At 44.5% G+C, this 19,967-nt stretch overlaps 1 long non-coding RNA gene across 2 annotated transcripts; it reads right to left on the reverse strand.

Annotated features, from left to right (window-relative positions):
* Nucleotides 1-1,081: 1,081 nt before the first annotated feature.
* On the reverse strand, nucleotides 1,082-10,708 carry LOC148164163 (uncharacterized). Of its 2 annotated transcripts, none has more exons than XR_015768379.1 (3): nucleotides 10,522-10,708; nucleotides 8,371-8,450; nucleotides 1,082-1,869 (listed from the first exon to the last, which is right to left on the reverse strand). It is a non-coding gene; the product is annotated as an uncharacterized LOC148164163 (long non-coding RNA). The 2 variants fall into 2 exon arrangements; XR_015768380.1 differs by lacking the exon at nucleotides 1,082-1,869 and adding an exon at nucleotides 3,282-3,869.
* Nucleotides 10,709-19,967: the final 9,259 nt, after the last annotated feature.

Raw genomic sequence — 19,967 nt, forward strand, 5'->3', positions numbered from 1 at the left:
TGTCGTTCGCTTCCCTTTCTAGCACTATGATCACCACACTTAACAGCCCCAGGGATGGGACACCAATTAGTGTATCTTCCTGTGTTCTCTGGGGAACAGACGCTGGGATGCAGTTTCACAGGGAACACTTGGAAAGAAAACAGGCCGGGGGTGGTGCCTGGCTGGCTCAGTTGGTAGAGCAGGTGAGTCTGGATCTGGATCTCAGGGTTGTGAGTTCAAGCTCCATGTTGGGTGTGGAGGCTACTTGGAAGGAAGGAGGGAGGGAGGGGGAGAGGGAGGGAGGGATGAAAGGGGCAACAGCAGGAGTAGCTAGGGAGAACCTCTAGGATGAAAATGTGACAAAGTCTCTGCCAACCCAAGGGAGCCCAGGAGCCAAGAACGCCTCCAGGGAATCCCTCAGAGCACCACCACACTGTCAGTGAGAGGGCTGCCCCAGGAGGCCAACCTCTAGCTGAGGGGGACCCTGGAAGAACCTGCAGGGGCCCTCAGCCCTTAGCCAGGGCTTTCTTAAAGACACATCTCTGGTCTTTCATGCCGCTGAAAAAAAAAATTATTTTTAACACACACTAGAAAATTCTTTCTAACAGACTCTAGGCAAAGGGAGACATTGGAAGGTTTCCTAGTGTTCCCAGTGCTAGAGGAGTGGTAGCAACCGATGAGGGGAAGACAGAGGAGGAAGGACAGGAAGAAGGGATGACAAGAGGGAAATGCAGAGGGGTGGGAGAGGAGCTGTGGTAACTGCCCTTCCCTGAAGGTGGGCCTGACCTGAGCCACAGGGAGGGAGGAACCCTGAGAACTGACTTTCTCTCCCGAGAGTGGGTGAACTACCACCATGCACATCCTAATGGTTGCTGGGCTGGGAATGGCAAAGTCAGAGGCCCTCCGCTGCAAAAAAAAAAAAAAAGCCATCCTACCAAAAAGGAAGGAAAGTGTCCTGCCAAGAGCGGGTGGGAGAAGAACAGCCTACTCTTTACTCTGGTCTTAGTTTAGCCCTCAGTAAAGAAACCACTTCATTAATAACAATAGCAATACAAGCCTATGGTTTTTTTTTTTAAGATTTTATTTATTTATTTGACAGAGACACAGCGAGAGAGGGAACACAAGCAGGGGGCGTGGGAGAGGGAGAAGCAGGCTTCCTGCCGAGCAGGAGCCCGATGCGGGGCTCGATCCCAGGACCCTGGGATCATGACCTGAGCTGAAGGCAGACGCTTAACGACTGAGCCACCCAGGCGCCTCCAAGCCTGTGTTTACCCAGGGCTAACTTTATACACTGTGCACTGTGCTGAGCACTTCACGTGCATTGTCTTAATTTTCACAGCAACCACGGCCTGTTGGTAATGTTAATGGACCCATTTTACAGATGAGACTACGGTTTTCTAGTTTTTCAGTTTCCCTAAGGGTAAACAGTTTGCCCAAGACCACGCAGTCAAGCAGTAATGTGGTCTCCATTTGAACCCAGGTCCTCTGCTTCCCCAAAGCCTGACCTTGAAGCACACGACCTCTTACCCATGGGCCAGGTTGTCTTCCATTCGTAATCAGGCACCCCTCTTACTGAGCTCTCCAGAGCCCACGCTCAGCTGAAGTTCTGTTGCAGTAGAAAAAACACTGGCCTAATAGCTGAATGCCCTGGGTGCGAGCTTCAGCTTCGCGGTCAGGGAGGAGTTTTCCTGAGCAGCTCTCCATAAACCTCATCAGTCCTGTTTCTTTCCCTCATCTGGGAGCTGAGGGGGTACTCGAGATGATCTCTAAGAGTCTTCCAGCTCTGTAGTCCTAGGAATTATTCGTTAGCAAGGGTGAATAATCCCCACAGGATTCGAGGCTAAATCAGGACGAGGCACAGCCCAAGACACTTGGGCATGTCTTGTTTTCCTAAGGAGAAAAAAAAAAAGGGCAAATAACATCACTGCAGAATATTAAATCAATTCAGATTGTTAATGGAGAGTCAGAAAGGGGTGAGTTTATTTTCTCATGATTAGAAGGCCTCTCCCAGGCAAGAGCTCGATCTGGCTACCTTGAGTAGCCACCTCTCTCCCTTAGCACGCACTCATTTCCCCCTTGATACACAGTAAGGCCTCACATGCCCAAACCTGAAATCCTCCTAGGTTAGATGTGCTTTGGGTCTGCAGAGGCTTTTATTCCCTCTTTCATGAAATGAATCATGATTAATAATAGCCAGAGGGTGAGGAATTACAGTCATGCCTTATTCCTGAAGAGGCGTCTTCCCCCTGCCTGGCTGATGATGACAGCAATGACGAAGCATTTCATCAACTGGAAAAGAGCCTCAGCCTCAGACTTTCACCCGCGCATCCCCAGAGAAAGGCTGTTGGAAGGTGGTTGTGAGCCAAAGAAGCACAGCCCAGTTAGTCAACTGCGTTGGTTGGTCTACCTCCTACAAAACTCATGATTCAGCTCTCGGCCCCCCAAAACCATCCTTTGATTTTTTTTTCCTTTAAGAGGGAATCCAAAAATTAGTACTGGTCTAGGAAAACAAATCAAATTTCCTTTCGAACACATGAAAATCAGCAGAATGAATAAAATGACACTAATTTTTGGCTAAGTTATTTCCCGTTCTGGGAGCCTACGCAATACTCATTAAAAGCCATTTCCAAAGAGAGGTAGATACAGAAGAGAGGCTTGGGGGCAACTAGCTTTTCACTTTGGCTTAAGTTGTGGAACTATCTCGATAACTTCTTAGGTAATAAACCAGTCTCATATTTAAACACATGGGGGGAAAGAGTCCACACTCACAGCAGCACGGGAATATAAAATATACGAAAGAACAAAAGGATTGAGTCAGCGTTACTCACATGCTGACTTACCCCTTCAGCCCACCCTCTTCCTTTTTGGTTTGAGAACGAATGTTTTTTGTCACCACAAGTGCAAATGAGGCTTTTTCATTTGGGAGGCAGGTTTAGCCTGACCCCTTTGCTAACTGTAAGCAGTGGGTTGTTAAATCTAATAAGCATATGCACATTTGTTCTAAGAACAAATAGCTTTGGGGTACGATGCAGGATGAACCGCAATGAAAATAAAATATTAAGTACTTAACATTTTACCATAAAGAGTTGTCTAATGTCGAATCGGGTGGGACTTGATGTCTTATAATTTGATCCAGCTTCGGTTCTTTTCTGCTGTTGAATTTAGCATCCCCCCCACCTAGCCCACCTTTCCTGAAGGAGTCTCCTCAATGTCTGTAAAGGACTCTGAGACCCCCCCCACAGAAAAAAAGGAAGTCTCTTTTCGGTTTAAGAGACAGCCCCTCCCTCTCTTTAATTATAACATTTTCAAATGGTAAGTGATTTATTTGCATTTGAAGGAAAACTCAAAGAATTGGTACTAGGAAGTTCTTAAAATTTGCCCCCCACCCCCATATCCTGACAATATAAACCCAAAGGAAGGGGAAGTCTCCAAGATTAGCAAAGGTAACGATAAACAAAACACAGTAAACATCGGCTGGCAATGTATAGAAACATCAAATCACTATGTTGTAAACGTGAAACTGTTGTAGGTCAATTACGCTTCCATAAAAAAAGATGGAAGAAGGTTAGCACCATCTGTGATGGAAGAAATAAACCTTTGTTACACACAAACAAATACAATAAACAAAACCCTTCCAAAATATCTTTCATGATAAGCAGCACATTATCCAAAAGGGAAAATATCCCAAATTCCCATTTTTCCCCTCTTTCCTCCTTTGCCTCTTGTAGGTTCTCTCCTTTCGCCCACAGGTAGAGCCTCGGGAGTTCTTTCAGAAAAAACAATGGTTATCATGGTTCTTGGGAGGCTCAGTTGGTTAAGTGTCCGACTCTAGATCTCAGCTGAGGTCTGATCTCAGGATCCGGAGTTCAAGCTCTGCTCCAGTGTGGAGCCTACTTAAAAAATGAAAAAAAGAAAAGAAAAGAAAAATGATTTTAAAAAGAAAAAACAATGGTTATCTAAATTCTAAGCTATTGTTGTCATCCTAAACCCTCCCAAAGACAAACAAGTCACCTCCCTCCCTGCCCCACCCTTGAGCTCTAATTTCGGTCCTGCAGTGTTTTTAATTCTCCATAGAACTGTTTGCAAGACTGAAATGGACTATCCTCCCTGAACTGTTTCTACTGTTGATGAGTGTCAGATCTGTACTCCCTCCCTCTCTGTTCCACCCTTCAGGTGAAAGGTGGGGCATCGTATTTTGGAAACATCACACCACACAAATGTACTTCCGGGACTCATGGCTAGGGCTGCGAGCTTGCAGCAGAGGTAGCTTGCCCCACCTCTCCGTCCAACTCACCTCCAAACCGAAGCCAGAGGCACTCCTTGATTGGAACCAAAGAGCTCAGCTCTGGAGCTTGGATTAGAGTCTTAGATTGTTTGTTTTCCTCATTTATTGATTAATCAAGTGTTGTATTTTTTTGGGTTTTTTTTGTTTTGTTTTGTTGTTAAATCAGCCGAGGCATCTACATCGTGCCAGGCACTTATTCTAGGCCCTGGGTTTACAGCAGCCCACCTGAGAGACAAGGACTCTATTACTTGTAGAACTTATATTCCAGGGAAGAAGACCAACAGTACCCCAATAAGATATGGCTGCAATGAAGCAAATAAACAGAGTAATGTGTGAGAATTGGGATAGAGGTCAGAGAAGGTCTTGCCAAGAAAGCGACACTTTGGCTAAGAGCTGCAGGAAGGTCTCAGGTATGGGAAATCAGAAGGGCCAGTCCCAGGAATGGCCCACTACAGGCAGAAAGGGGATGCGGGTGACTGGCACTCACCAGCAAGGGAGAAGAGAGGAGGAGGGAGAGTTGTAGTTTACATGTATTAAGGAACAAAAATTCAACTGAGTAAATCTTTTTTTTTTTTTGACAGAGACACGGCGAGAGAGGGAACACCAGCAGGGGGAGTGGGAGAGGGAGAAGCAGGCCCCCGCAGAGCGGGGAGCCCGATGCGGGGCTCGATCCCAGGACCCTGGGATCATGAGCTGAGCTGAAGGCAGACGCTTAGCGACTGAGCCACCCAGGCGCCTCTCAACTGAGTAAATCTTAAAGATCTTATTGGCTTCCTTCAGCAATTCATGAATCTGGCCGCAATCAATCTAGCAATTTCCATGGTGTCAATACTCCTACCATGGCCAATTTCAAACTACCAATGTAATGTCAATAGGCTCAAAAATTTCTGGAAACTTAATAATCAGCTCTTGTAAAGCAATATGAGCTGGTTCTAGCTCACCACTAAACCTAGAATGTACTCAGTAAAGAGAAAGGAATGAAGACATTTTAGTAAAAGGCAAAAGATTTGTGTGTTCTGAAAAGAAACCAGAGAATTACAATGTGTTAGGAAGATGAATCTAGACTAAGTGTTCTCATTGGAAAAGAAATAATGATTGGAGGTAAGAAGTTCATTTATTCATTCATACTCAACAAATACTTATGTCTACCTACTATATGCAGGAGAATGTGTTAAGTACTAGGGATATCTTTATCTGGCCATCTGGTAAACAAACAGACAAGGTACCATAAAGCTTACATAAAGCTTACAATCCAGCTGGTGTCCTCTGTAGGAACTCAGACTGAATTGAGAAGGTTTGAGAATACTGATGTTAGAAACTAAGTAAGAATAAGTGACAAGGGGCACCTTGCTGGCTCAGTTGGTGGTGCGTGTGACTCTTGGTCTTGGGGTCGTGAGCTCAAGCCCCATGTTGGGTATGGAGATTAGTTAAAACAATAATAATAAAAATTAAATTAAATTAAAAAAAAAGAATAAGTGATGAGTCTGAATTTGTTAGCAGGATTTTGGGCCAAATCTATGATGTGGAAATAGAGAAGACAACACAAAGATCTGACCAAAGCTTCTGGTATGGGAGATGTTATGCATTCCCTGACATTACAAAGAGAAGCCTCTACAGGGTAGATGCTCAGTAAAAATTTGCTGAATGTGGAAGTGTTTAATATTTGTAATACAGTGTTCATAAAGTGTTCTAATAGGTTCCATTTGCATGGATGAATTACACGTAATGTATTATATAAAAACACAGTGTTTTATGTCCATGAGGATGCAGTTGGCCAGCTCCTGGGGAATTCTACAGGACAAGCAAACTAGTTTCTTTAACAAATAAATGATTCCCTCCCCCCCCCAAAAAAAAAGATTAAAAGAGACATAAGAGACATATCAACGTGTGGAACATATTCAGAATCTGATTTGAATGAACCAACTGCAAAATGACAATCCTGGGGGAAAATGAATATTAATAGTGTATTAGATGATGTTCAAGCATCATTGCTGATTTTGGTAGGTGTGAAATGGTATTATGGTTATGTTTTATTGTTTTAAGATTTTATTTATTTGAGAGAGAGATAGAGAGAGGGAGCGCCAGCAGGGAGAGAGGGAGAAGCAGACTCCCCACTGAGCAGGGAGCCCGACGTCGTGGGGCTTGATCCCAGGACCCCAGGATCATGACCTGAGCCGAAGGCAGACGCCCAACTGACTGAGCCACCCAGGCGCCCCATATGGTTATGTATATACATATATATATCTACATATATATATGTAGATAAGGCCCCTTATCTACATATATATATATGGAATCTATATATGTCTTTATATTATCTCCATATACATATGTAGACAGAGAGAGGTATTTATGGGGAAAATGAAATGATGTCTGCAATTTATTTGTAAATACTCCAGGAAAAAAAAAATGAGGGGATAGAGGATGCAAGAATGGCAAAACAGTGGTAATTGTGGAAGCTGGGGGGCGGTACCTAAGTGTTTCGTCGTAGTATTACATATGCTCATATTATTATCTATTAAAATTTTCCATCATAAAAAGTGAAGATTTTTTGTTTTGTTTTGTTTTTAATAAAAAGTGAAGTTTTAAAAAAAGGAATGGAAAGGAAATCTCAGCAACTAAATACTATAAAGAAAAAGACAAGTGTGAAGTGCAGCTTTCAGTTATTCAATAAACTGGACTTTCCTACTATTGTCACAGAGACCATCTGGGGCAAGAGCAGCAGGCTAGTTAATTATCAGCGGAATGGATCCTATCTTACATGTTTTTTTGTTTTTTGGGTTTTTTTTTAAGTAAACCCTATGCCCAGTGTGGGACTCGAACTCAAGACCCTGAGATCAAGCGTGGTGTGCTCTTGGGGCGCCTGGGTGGCTCAGTCGTTAAGCGTCTGCCTTCGGCTCAGGTCATGGTCCCAGGGTCCTGGGATCGAGCCCCGCATCGGGCTCCCTGCTCAGCAGGAAGCCTGCTTCTCCCTCTCTCCCTCTCCGAGCTTGTGTTCCTTCTCTCGCTGTGTCTCTCTCTGTCAAATAAATAAAAGCTTAAAAAAAAAAAAAGTGGTGTGCTCTACTGACCGAGCCAGCCAAACGCCCCAAATCCTACCTCACATGTATCACCAACAAGCTGTATGGCCCTGGAGGCCCATACAACCTCTGTTTTCAAACCTGTGAACTAGAAATAGAGCACCACCACCTCCTCTATTTACCTCATAGAATTGTGGTAAGAATCAAATGGGTAACAGGTATGGGATCCCCCCTGAGAAAGTAAAAACATTTACAAAAGCAAGGGATGTTTTTCTTACCCAGCATGGACAAACATCTGAGTTGTTTGAAAAAGCATTTTTTGGGGGTGCCTGGGTGGCTCAGTCGTTAAGCGTCTGCCTGCAGCTCAGGTCATGATCCCAGGGTCCTGGGATCGAGCCCCGCATCGGGCTCCCTGCTCCGCGGGAAGCCTGCTTCTCCCTCTCCCACTCCCCTTGCTGTGTTCCCTCTCTCGCTGTGTCTCTCTCTGTCAAATAAATAAATAAAATCTTTAAAAAAAAAAAGCATTTTTATTTTCTTTTTAAGTAGGCTCCACACTGGGCACGGAGCCTGGTGTGGGACTTGAACTCACGACCCTGAGATCAAGGGCTGAGCTGAGATCAAGAGTCAGATGCTTAACCAGCTGAGCCACACAGGTGCCCCTGAGTTGTCTGAGAATTTTTAACACTGGGGTTGTAGATTGCCATAAGTCAGCTTGGTAATTTTCAAAAATTAAGACTGTACTTTAATCTCTGACAGTTCATCACTTCAAGGCTTCATTGTATCCCAGGACTCATCATCATGAACAGCAGTTACTGTCCCTTTGGAGACGGCTGAGATAAAGAGGAGAAATTTAAGATTGAGAGAATCTGAAACAAAGCTTTTGGAAGATAATATTCTGTTAAGGCTGATGGGGAATGGTATAAGGGAAGGATGACATGATCAAGTCAAAAAGAATATTCCATAGTCTAATCCCTTATTCAGTTGGCCATTCATTCATTCATTGGTCAAACATTGAATAGCACATACTGTGTCATATAATGTGCCAGCAATAAGGGATACACTTATAAAAAAGGCAGACAAGGTTACCTGGCTGGCTCCGTTGGTGGAGCATGCAACTCTTGATCTCGGGGGCATGAGTTCAAGCTCCACATTGGGCATAGAGCTTACTGAAAAAAAAAACAATAAATAAGGCAGACAGTCCCCACCTTCATGGAGTTAAAAGTATAATGGTGGAGACAAATAAGTACCCTGGCCATTATAATGTGACCTGCTAAGTGATACTGTAAAGTAAATACAGGTGCAGCCGAAAGCCCAGTAAGGTCCCCAACCTAGTCTCATGGAATCAAAGATTTCCTGGAAGAAGTGGTGTTTCCTGGGAGAAGGAAACTGATGGATGACAGGGCGGGCCTAAGAAGGAGGACAGAGATGTGTTATAAGTGTGCAAAGGCCTAGAAGAGAAGACTAGGTGGGGTGATGAGCCATGAGGCTGAAGATGTAAGGACTGGGTCAGCACTATTTTAAAGGAAGTTGACTTTATCCGAAGAGCAGGACATGTTTCAGCTACCTACTGCTGTGCAACAAACCGAGTCAAACCTTAGCGGCTTGAAACAACAGCACATATTTATCTGCTCATGATTCCGAGATTTGCACAGGGCTTGACAGGGATGGATCTCCTTTGCTCCCTGTGGTGCAGGCCGGGTTGGCTTGACTGGGACTGGAGAATCCGAGATCGCTAGGGCTAGAATGTTCACATGGCCTCAGTTGCGTATCTGGTGCCGCAACATGTAGGTGCTGACTGGTCCTCTGCCTCTTCGTCTAGTCTCTTACCATCCGGTAATCTGGCCCAAACTTCTGTCCATGGCAGCTGACTCCAAGGGAAGGAAAACAGAAGCTGGGCCCTTACCCCCAGGCTTAGAAATCCCAGAATATCACTTCTATCACTTAGCACATTCTGTTGGTAAAAGCAAGTCGTAAGGCCCAGATTCAAGAGAAGGGGAGCTAGATTCTACCCCTTTGTGGGAAGAGTGCACATATGAGGATTAGAGTAACTGCTGGTGGCCACCTTTGCAAGACAGTCCACCACAGGGCAAAACCACATTTGCCCAGTGGGAAGACCAATCTCTGTTCACTGCAGGGAATGGCCCAGAGCTAGGCCGGAAGGAGGGCAGGAAGGCCAGTTTGGAGGGTGTCACAGAGGAATAGGTGAGAACTGGAGGTCTAGGCTAGTGGTAAAGATGGAGAGAAGTGAAGGGGGCTCTACAGGGAAAGAATCAAGTCAACGGCTTTTGGGACCAAGAGAAGAATGAAGAGAGGAGTCAAGACTAACACCAGAGGGGCACCTGGGTGACGCAGCTAAGCATTCGGCTCTTGGTTTTCGGCTCGGTTCATGATCTCACACTCGTGAGATCAAGCCCTACGTCGGGCTCTGCGCTGAGCACAGAGTCGGCTTGAGATTCTGCCCCTCCCACCTCAAACTCGCTCGCTTTCTAAAAATAAATAAATCTTAAAAAAAAAAAATAATAACACCAGGGTTCCTTCCTGATCTCTGAGCAGCTCCCTCTACTCCCATCAAAACCCAGCTTAAGAAAGTCATTCTGATTCCTAGATGAAGTTTATCTTTCCACAGAGCTCCATTCCTGCTAAAGAAGGTGGTCAGGTAGGATTATTTTGACTTCAAGAAATAAAAGTTAAATTTATCGTGTTTAAAGAGGCCAGTTAGGGGTACTCTGCATGCTTGTGAGAGTCTAAGAGGCAACACAGCTGGTAGCTTGAAAGAGTTTGTCAGGAGGCAGATAGGTCAGCTGGCCCCACTCCAGCTGGTTCTACTCAAACCCCCACGCCCACCCCCGTGGAGAGGAGCCAGGGTCAGTCAGGCTGTTCTGTCCTGCCTTGACCCCCGCCTTGGGGCTTTCTCCACTTCAGCGATCAGGAGAGTCAGGCTGACCTATTTTCTCTCTGACAGGTAGCGTCAGCCACCAGCTGGAGTAGGATTCTAAAATCCTTGAGGTAAGTGAATGTCTAGGAGGCTGCAGAAAGCTTCCTGTCCCCGGAGAGAGTAACAATCTGTGTCTGTTTTGAAAGCTTTTTCTTTAGGATGCAGAGCCAGGATGGTCCAGGATGAGAGACCTGTGATTCTAGTCAGACAGGTCCATCGGGAAGCCCTGATTCTTGGAGTAAGGACTTCTCAGAAAAACAAAAGTCTAGCCAGTCAAGTGAGGTTCCCAAGCCTCCCTTTACCTGCAGCCAGAGATGACAGGAAGGAAACCGTCTCTCCCGGTGCACCTCCTCACCTTGGCTCTTGGCACTTAAAAGTCTGGAGCAACTCAGTTGTCTATTGATTCCTTAGGCTCTTGGGTAGTTTTAGGTTATAAAAATAGATGTGCCTAGATCTTGTGCAAGATACAAAACTGGGCTCTTTTTCTTTTTCCCTCTAAGCACTGAAACTAAGTTTTAAGGGAAGAAGGAACAACTACAGAAACGAAACAAAGCAGCTGAAGAGAGAAAACGTGTCCAAAGACTGAAATAAAATCATCTTTTCCCCACCCCTAGTTTCCCCTCCAAAAACCGGTTTCCCCTCCTAACTTCCCTATTTCTCTCAACAGTAACAGCACTCTCTGAGCTGCCCAAGCTCAAAAAACTGAGGTGTTTTCGTTTGCTTTTTATCTTTTTTTGTTTTAAGTTTTTTTTGTTTTGTTTTGTTTTAAGTCACCTCTACACCCAGTGTGGGGCTTGAACTCACGACCCCGAGATCAAGAGTCACGTGCCCTTCTGACTGAGCCTGCCAGGCGCCCCTGTTTGTCTTTTGTCTTGAACATTCCCTGTCCCACGTCCCACATAACCATTGTCACCAAGTCTTGCTGGTCTACTCCAAAACTCTGTGACATTCCCCCAGTTGTCCTTTCCCCCCAGGGTCTAGCCTTTCATCCCTCACCCCTCTATATTTCCTGCTATATTCCCTCCTTTTAACACCCCATCAGAGTGCCCCCTTCAAGCTGCTATCCTGGCGTGTCACATTCTCTAACAGCTTCTCTCCCCCTTTTTTTTTTTAAGATCTTACTTGTAAGTAATCTCTAGACCCAACATGAAGCTCCAACTCATAACCCCGAGATCATGAGTCACATGCTCTACCGACTGAGCCAGCCAGGCGCCCCCAGAGATTTCCTCTTACTCCTAAATTTTCATCTTTTTTTAAATTTATTTTTCAGTAGGCTCCACACCCAACATGGATCTCGAACTCACAGCCCTGAGATCAAGAGTTGCATGCTCTACCGACCGAGCCAGCCAGGGGCCCGTAACGGCTTCTAAGTAAGCCCTAAGCTTCTCTCCTGTAAATCTCTAATGATCTTGCTCCTGCCCATTTCCCCAAGACTCACCTTAAGTCCCTTGCTCATGTCCACCTTTGCCGCTAACCAATCTGCTTGCAGTTCCTGCAATGCCCCCTGCACCTTCTGTCCCTGTGTCTGCAGCTCCCTCCCCCAACTTCTGCACCTGGCTGACTCCACTTCCTCCTTCCACTTGGCCTGTCTGGTGTCCTTTCCTTCTGGAAGCCTTCCCTGATAGCTCAGGCTGGGTATCCCCAACTCTTCCATGGTAGTATTCATGGTACTGTATTAGAATAGTCTGTCTCCCATCTCCAGACGGTGAGCTCCTTCAGGGAAGAGCCCTCTCTGTTGCAGGACATCAGAGTAAGCACCCCAGAAATGGAGTTGAATGTCTGAGTCTTCTGCAAGAGCCCCTTCTGAGTATTTTTCTTTTTCTTTCTTTTCTTTCTTTCTTTCTTTCTTTCTTTCTTTCTTTCTTTCTTTCTTTCTTTCTTTCTTTCTTTCTTTCTTTCTTTCTTTCCCTCTTTTTCTTTCTTTCTTTCTTCTTTTTTTTAAGATTATTTATTTGAGAGAGAGAAAGCGCAAGACAGAGCACAAGCAGTGGGAGAGGGAGAAGCAGACTCATGACCTGGGCCGAAGGCGGACACTTACCTGAGCCACCCAGGCGCCCCTGAGTATTTTTCGGTTCCTTCCCACCTCCAATTGCTTCTGCGCAAGCTTCTCAGTCTACTCACTTAATTATCTGTCCTGCCCTCAAAACAAAACAAAACAAAGCACACACTTCAGGGAAAAGTTCTAAGTGAAGCTGGCGTTCATGGCTCTCCAGACCCTGCATATACTCCAGTCTCCGCTCCAGCGCCTTCCCCACTTCTCGGGCACCTCGGTAGCGGGGCTGTTAGAATACTGACGAATCTACAGGTCAGTGCTACAGGCCACCCCAGTCCCTTCATCCCATCCTTCTCTTTCTACATTGTTCTGGGCCAGCCTACACCTCTCAGTCTTTTTGGGAAATTCCTGCTCAAGCCCAGCCCCTTCCAGGAAGCCTTCTGGGCCCATGGGATCTCTCCCTCTTTTCTGAATCCTCTGGCATTTAATAATCTAATCTACATCTTTATTTGTACTTAACCATATGCCACCTTGTGCTGTTATTTAATTTTTCTTGAGGACATATTTTTGTTCCAACCAGATTCTTTAAGAGCAAAGGTCATTTCTTATGTGACTTTTTATTCCCTTCGATAACAGTATCAGGCACGTCACAGGCCCTTATTATATATTTAACAAATCATGGACAAATACAAAATCCAGGGACAGCAAGAAACACGTTTCACTTTTCTTTTCAACATACTGTCAAGAGTAGGGGAGGAAATGGAAGGGAGGTTTCTGCCTTATGGGGCTAAGACCATCACAAATAAATGCCTATTAACGCAAGCGGTTTGAAAAGAACTATGGTTGTAAAGAGTTATTTATACAGAGATATACTTGGTGACCTGGGAAATTGAAGTCCAGAGAGGAGCTCGCAGGCCAAAGTCTGTTCCCGTTCCTTTCTGTTTTCCACCTCACGCTCCTAGCCTCCTCTGACCGAAACCATCCATAGCAGAGACTCTCAAACCTGGGTGAGCATCAGGATTCCCTAGAGGCTTGCTGAAACGCAGGGCACCGCCCCTAAATTTGTCAGTGGGTCTGGGACCCAGCCCAAGAGTGTGCCTTTCTGGCAAGTCTGAATCCAGCTGATTCTGATCCCTGGACTGGGCCATTTTGGAACCTAATCATGGACATTATTGAACATAGTCCTTTGGTGCTTTTTTTCCAGGGTGCCTGTCTTTTCTTTCAGGCCGACTGCAATCTCCCACAGGGCAGGGACGATTTTATCATTGTTTTTCTAACTGCCTCAAATCCTAGCACAGTGTTAGACCCAGAGTGTAATTCAATACATCTGTGAAGGCTGGGGGAGAAAGAAAACAGGATCCTTAATGGCAACAATAAAGGCAAAAGAAAATATTTGCATTCTTTCAGGTCTTGGCTAAATTAAAGGAAATAAATAGTCCCAGTATTCATGCTAGTCCCTCCCAAGTAAGACTCTTTCCCTCAGTAGGACTGAATGATTTTCAAATGGCAAGAATCATCCATGAGAACTACACCTCATGACTCAGTCCATTCATTCATTCATCCCAACCCTGCAACAATCGGAATCAGTATAAACGTGACTGAGCAGCACTGCACAGGATTTATCATATTTGTGACGGGAAAAGCAGTCAGTTTGGCAGGGAACAAATGGTATTACAGGACCCAAAGGTGAGTAATTGGCCCTAATGACTTGAAAATAAATTTGAATTCGCATTGGGTAGGCTATATAAATATCTACTGTATAACTGAATGCCTGGTGCTTTTGGGGGGCCAATGGGGTGGGAGGGGAGGGACGTGGGGAGGAGAGGGCATTGTTGTCCGCTGCCCCCTCGCAGCTGGTGCTATTCCCACTTTCTCCTCCTCCCCAAGTTGAATGACAGTGGGTTAAAGGAACTGCTGAGGCACAGACAATGAGGGAAGAAAGTGGCAATTCACAGCCTATTAACCTTGGATTTTGGAAGTTGTGCCACTCCCGTGATTCTCCACTGCAGCTGGCTTTAAAATCGCAGCTGGGAAAGATTTGCCTCCGTGGCCGTACCGAGACTTTGCTTTTGGCTAAGACGGGTGAGAATTGGAAGAATTTCCTGGGAGTCCTGGAAAGGTAACGCGATTGGAAAAAGACCCCTTGGCGGACCAGAGAGGCCCCAGTGCGTGATGGTGGCTACTGATACCGGGCATTTAGGTCATGTCTTTCCTCTCAAGTGTTCAGAGGCACTTGGTTCCGTGGACATTCATTCTGAATGTCATTCTGAAAATATCCTGAAAACATTTATTTAGGGCCTGTTTTGCCCTTCATTTGGATGTGCAGTCAAGAATGGAACAGAGGCTCTGCCCTTGTGGGACTTGCAGTCTGGAATGTCCTTCTGAGCTGGGTTGACCAGCCTTGATGGTTTATTCAGCACTGAGGGGTTTTCCAGGGTATGGATGGGACTCTGAGTGTTAATACCATGAAAGTCTCAGACAAACCAAAATGTGAACTCTTACCCAGCCCCCACCTTTCCTGGTCATGGCTGTCATTCATGAACTTGGGCTCAAGAGTACATAAATAATAAATGACTCTGCTTGAATCTATAGAGTTGCGCTGTTGAAAATGGTAGCCACTAGTCGTAGCCACATATGGCTTTGCACTCTGGAAATCTGGGATGTTGAGAGAAGAGGTAGATAGAAACAAAGAAAGCTGGGTGTGAGAAGGAGAGGGGGGTATACTCTTTACTAGCAACTCTGTTGAAGAGTAGTTTTGTGGCAAGGAGGGTGAGGGGATTGAAAGTATTTTGTTTTTATTTATTTTATGTTATTAAGATTTTTAAAAAAGATTTTATTTATTTATTTGAGAGAGAGTGAGAGAGCATAAACGGGAGAGGCAGAGGGAGAGGGAGAAGCAGGCTCCTTGCTGAGTGCAGAGCCCGACTCGGGTTCGATCATGAGATCATGACCTGAGCCCAAGTCAGGTGGTTAACCGACTGAGCCACCCTGGCACCCCTAAGATTTTTTTTAAAAGTAATCTCTACACCCAATGTGGGGCTCAAACTCACAACCCCGAGATCAAGAGTCGCATGCTCCACCAATTAAGCCAGCCAGGCACCCAAAAAGTGTTTTGTTTTTAAATCACTTTCAAAGTAGGATGAAGTAAGGGGGCAATGTGAAGAACATGGTAGCTTGGAGTTGGTGATTTTCTAGTTGAAGAGCTCAGAGTATGGGAATGGCAAAGGAAGAGTCCCTTGGACTGGTCTTCAGCCTGAAGGCATTGACGGAAGGGCGGCAAAGCCCTGTTCTGGTCACTTGATGCCAGGCCTAGTAACAGTCTTGTGGGTCATCATAGACAATTTTCATGAATTAGGGCACAATCTAGGGTTTTTTATTTTATTTTTTTTTAGTTTTTTATTGTTATGTTAATCACCATACATTACATCATTATTTTATATGTAGTGTTCCATGATGCGTTGTTTGTGCATAACACCCAGTGCTCCACGCAGAACGTGCCCTCTTTAATACCCATCACCAGGCTAACCCATCTCCCCACCCCCCTCCCCAACAATCTAGGGTTTTGAGGAAGGGAATGGTTATGTGTATTTTAGGACAGCAGGCCATAGTGTGTAGAATGGTAGACTAGGTACTTAGATGTTGGATATGAGGAGGCTATTGTACAAGTGTATACGGGAATCATTTTTCAGAAGAATGCATTTTCAGTATTCTAATGAGAAGTTAGGAAAAGCTAATTGTGCAGAATCTGCTTCATACTCAAAATTTCAGGGATTTATCTGTATCACAGGCTAAAGGATATCTATAATGATACCTGTGTTTCTTTACTGCTATTCCTTTCAGATGGTGTTTATATTTCCAATATTTTTTGCCTCATCAAAATCCATACTAGAGTATGTGATAACTCCTTCATTTTATTGATAAGAGATGAGATATAAAAGGTATTTGTAATACATTGTACTGACAGAAAAGCATAAGAAGAAAGAACTGTAACTGTCTATAAAGCAGGACTCACCTAAAAGAAATCTCTGGCATTCTTCTACCTTCTCTTTCTGGGTTCCTTAACTCCCCACTTCTCCAAATGCTTGTTTCCCCAAACAGCTAATGTTGGGCTAAAGTTTCCCTAGGCAGAACCTGACTCAGACTCTGTATCTGGTTCAGACTCCCCGCTCAACATAGAGTCTAACCAGAGTGCAAGAGGTTCTAGAATTTAGATGCCAGTTCATACAGAATGGGTGGTGTCAGGTGTCGGTAAGCAACAGTTCCGGTCACTTTAAGGTGCCGGGTCCATAGGGAATAATTGTGATCCTGGGGACATTAAAAGCCAGGGACTCTCTAGATGACTAAATGAGGCTTTTAAGAGACCCATCTTTGAAAGGCTTGGACAACGCATGACAGAGAACCAGGGGGGCATCACATAGGCCAGTGTTTCTCAAAACCGTACAGGACAAGATTTACAGCAGAAGAAACACCCGGAGTGCTTGTTCAAAGGCAAATTCCTAAACCCCACCCTCGACCTACTAAAGGAGAATTCTAGGCTAGTGGCCAGGAATCTGCATTTCAAACAAATGCCCTAAAGATTCTTGCCTATTCTGTTTTTTTTTTTTTAAAGATTTTATTTATTTATTTGACACAAAGAGAGACAGCTAGAGAGGGAACACAAGCAGGGGGAGTGGGAGAGGGAGAAGCAGGCTTCCTGCTGAGCAGAGAGCCCGAGGCAGGGCTCCATCCCAGGACCCTGGGATCAGGACCCAAGCCAAAGGCAGACGCCCAATGACTGAGCCACCCAGGAGCCCCCCTTGCCTATTCTAAAGTGTAAGAACCTTACATATATTATCAATACTTCCTCATTTTGTTTCCTTAGACCTTGCTAGAAGTCTGGCTCGCTAATCTCTAATACTTAATTCATGCTAATGTATTAATGATTAATAATGGTTTTAAAACTCTTTCATAGAACTTTCATTTAAAAATAGATCCCTAGATCTTGGAGTGCCTTCTCCCAAAGGGATACATTTTCTTTTCTTTTCAAGAATGTTATTCTAATAGTAGAACTTTAACTATGTAGGCCAATTAACTACCTAAAAGAGCAGCAAATGATTTGTTGTCAACCTTGACCACAGATTTGAGAAATTAGGTATTTTATTAAGTGCTGTGGATAAATAACAGTTACTTTGGGGGATGTGAAGGCCACACCTGTTGGACTTTTAAAATTATGTCAACTATTATAAACATTTAAATTGTGCTTAAATAATATGCTATCACAGTATAAACCCGTTTACTAAACCAGCAAGATCAAATACTTTGGCTGTTTCTTTATTTAAAAATTGGGGTAAGAGAAGAAAACTTTTAGGCAGAGAAAGTAATTCCACCTTTTTGAGACTCTTCCTACCTATTCTTTAGCAGGAAAAACCCTTCAAGTAGCCAACGAATGGTGCTAGTTCTTGGGACGAACAAGGTAGTTTTCTTAAGTCCTTGTGCCGGCTGTAAATATTGGACCTGTCCTTGGGCCACACACTTAGAAGTAAGAAGCTTCATCTCTTACCCTACCCCACCACACTCCCCACACCCATGTCCCCCAGAAAGACCATGGCTAAGAGACCAAGGGCTGAAGTATCATCTATGGAGGATCCTAATCTCAACTACCATCTTGCAAATGTATTTCTCAGTGCAAGTGGATGGGAGAATAGATCCACACAACTTTATCCCCGTGACTAGAAAAACAACTCAACATCAGGCCCTTATCGTCACCGATCAGTTTTATTTCCATATATCAAAGGTTTAATTTGCAAGGCAACCATATTACTTTGCTGGCGCTGCCATAACAGAGTACCAAAGACCGGGTGGCTTAAACGACAGAAATTTATTTCCCCCATGGTTCTGGAAGCTAGAAGTCCAAGACCAAGGTCAGCGGAGTTGGTTTCTTCTGAAGCCTCTCTCGTTGGCTTGTAAGATGGCCGCCTTCTCTCCTTCCCCTCATGGTCTTCCCTCTTTGTGTGTGTCCGTCCAAATTCCCTCTTTTGTAAGGACCCCAGTCATATTGGATTAGGGCTCACCCCAATGACCTCATTTTAACTTAATGACCTCTTTAAAGACCCTGCTTCCAAACACAAACACATTCTGAGGTACTGAGGGGTAGGGCTTCAACAGTTAAATTCTTTAAAATTTTAGGGGGACACCATTCAGTCCATAACAGCAGCAGACAAATACCATTTGTCAGATGAATGTATCTATACTGGTCTTGAGTTTTAGATTCACCATATGAAAATGACTGGGCTTGTTACACGACTGAAGTATTTCAGTAATTTCTCCTTGCATCCTCCCTTCTTTGGGCATTTTGTAAGACAAGTGCTGGCTGGAAAGCAAAATGGAGATCTTTTAAATGCCACTTGTCAAGCAGTTTCACTTCCTCTGTAATTGCAAATGCTTGGTGGGAGCTGACCTATTTGAAAGAGCACTCCAGATGCACAGAGAATTATTTGTGAACAAAATGATAATTGGCACAGTGCCAAATTCCATTCATTTCTTCAAGAAGCAAATTCTCTACTATGGGATGGATACTTTGCTAGGTAAGTGCTAGGTACTTTGTAAGTGTAAGGAATGTGATGCTGATCATCCATGTCTCACACCTGGGGAAGTCTGGGAGCGCTGTGGGCATACTGGCGTGGCTGAGAACTCCCCAAGGATTGACTCTGTGGTAACTTCAGAAAGTCTAGCCTCCTTCCTCCTGGTTTCTCCTGCCTTCTACGTTGGGAGAATCCCGGGGGACCCAGTTGGGGTCCTAGGTTGCTTGAGAGTTATGGATTCCCCTACCAAATGGGACCCTAGTTTCATCTTCAAAAATATTGATCCACACAGTGTCCAAAGCATAAGCTGAAACTAATGTTTGTCGCCTCCCTACCTCCCCTCCTTCTCTCTCCCTCCCGCTCTCTCTCCCCTTCCCTCCCCCGTCCTTTTCTCCAGGTTTCTGATAAGGATGTCGGTTTATATACTTAGAGTCTATGAGCACTGCATAAACCATGTCCAGAGTTTATGCACTAGGAATTTACTGCCGTACTAAAAATTTACAACAACATTAACCATGTTGTATAAAATTGGTAGGATCACAGATGACCAAGATTAATATTGTTGGGGACATAATCACAGAATGTTAGATTTGGAAGGGTCTTCAGGGCACATCTAGGTCAGTTCCTTTTTTCACAAATAAAACGAGGCCTAGCCAAGTGACTGGTCCAAGGTCACAAAAAGCTGAAACTAAACCTCAAGCCTTCAGATTCCCAGCATAATCTTGCCATTAAGCCATCCTATGTTAAACAATCACCCTGGTTTTATAGTTCTCCTCTTGGCATCTGTATTTATCTAGAATCACAAATGTCCCAAATTCTCTAGATACTAGATACCCTTTGGAAGCCCTTCCTCCCTTATGCACATGCACACGCAGACACACAAAAACACTGTCATTTTGTAATAACAAAGGCCAGATTCTGGTAATCCGTGTTCCTTTGCCTTTTCTCTGGATTTCCCTTATGGTCAGTCCTTCTCTTTTCCCACCCTGGCTGCTTTTCCTATGTGAGGACTGCTGGGCTTAAGGCAACAGAAGCTCTACATTGCTCACTCAGGAGACCTGCAAGGATGCGCAGAAGGGGTGTCCAGAGAAAGGGGAACATTGTAAGCACTTATTGGGTACCCTTTGGATGAATAAAAGAAGCAATAAATGAACAAACAGATGAAAGTTAGAAGGAGAAAAAAAAAAAGGTGAGG

The sequence above is a fragment of the Eumetopias jubatus genome, unplaced genomic scaffold (assembly GCF_037043125.1).
Source record: "Eumetopias jubatus isolate StellerSeaLion01/CBP00866 unplaced genomic scaffold, mEumJub1_p1.0 scaffold_6, whole genome shotgun sequence".
In the NCBI taxonomy this organism is placed as follows: domain Eukaryota; kingdom Metazoa; phylum Chordata; class Mammalia; order Carnivora; family Otariidae; genus Eumetopias; species Eumetopias jubatus.